Source organism: Galeopterus variegatus, unplaced genomic scaffold (assembly GCF_000696425.1).
Source record: "Galeopterus variegatus unplaced genomic scaffold, G_variegatus-3.0.2 Scaffold22919, whole genome shotgun sequence".
Lineage (NCBI taxonomy): Eukaryota > Metazoa > Chordata > Mammalia > Dermoptera > Cynocephalidae > Galeopterus > Galeopterus variegatus.
In genome coordinates, this window is record NW_007749030.1 from 10,260 (window position 1) to 11,313 (window position 1,054).

Consider the following 1,054-nt stretch of genomic DNA (forward strand, 5'->3'; position numbering starts at 1 on the left):
GAGATTCAATATATTATGGAGAGAAAAGAGCATTTTCTTAAGATACATTTACTTGCCATTCATTCACGGACTTAAAGCTGGCTGCACGCATTTTTGGATTCAAGGTGTGCTCAGAAAACTTCTCCCCACAAACCATCTCTCCTCCCCATCTGTCATACAGCCCTCTTCATCAGGAGTATTCTTTAAAAGTAGATGCCTATGGGAACGTTCACGCCAAAAGAAGCTGATCTCTTAGTGATCTCTCGGTCCTCTCCAGGTCTAATGCCCCTGGTCCCTGTGCCATTCAGTTGGTACTTTTATCAGCTACTTCNAATGTCTAGATAATAAATTTCTGTTGTTTTAAGCCACCAAGTTTGTGATAATTTGTTGCAGCAGCAGTAGAAAACTAACACAGGAAGATGTGGAACACAACCTCAGGGTCCTCTTTCCTTCAGGTGTAGAAGCAGGAGAGGAACGTTGCAGGAATGGGGGATGCAACATCCCTCAGAGCGCTCCTGTTATACCTTAACACAACTAAAGAAGGGCTAGGTTATGATTGCCAGGGCTCTGGACTGGCACAGGATGCTAAACTTCTGCTAGTGGATCCAAGGNAGCAGGTAACACTCACTATAAGCCAGTCCAGCAGAGAAAAAGAACTGAGCCAGGCAGCCAGCAAAGGAGATGCTTTTGTCATCTGAGATACAGGTCATCAGGATTTTGGGGGTATAGCCAGAAGAATACCAGAGATCCAGAAATGCCAGGTTTGCAATGAAGAAATACATAGGAGTGTGAAGTCGAGAATCAGCACAAATTAGGGAAACCAGGGTGATGTTCCCTAAGAGACTGAAGACATAAATGAGGAGGAAAATGAAAAAGATCCCTCGCTGTAACCTCAAGTCTGCTGTGAACCCCAAAAAGATGAACTCCTTCACTTTGGTGAAATTTTTCTCGTCCATTGATTTCAAGTTTCTATGATCTTGTTCTGTGAAAAGATTAATACACATGTCATGACTTAAGATATCACTATGTGTTTTCTCTATCATTTGTCATTCTAGATAATTGAAAAATCTAACTT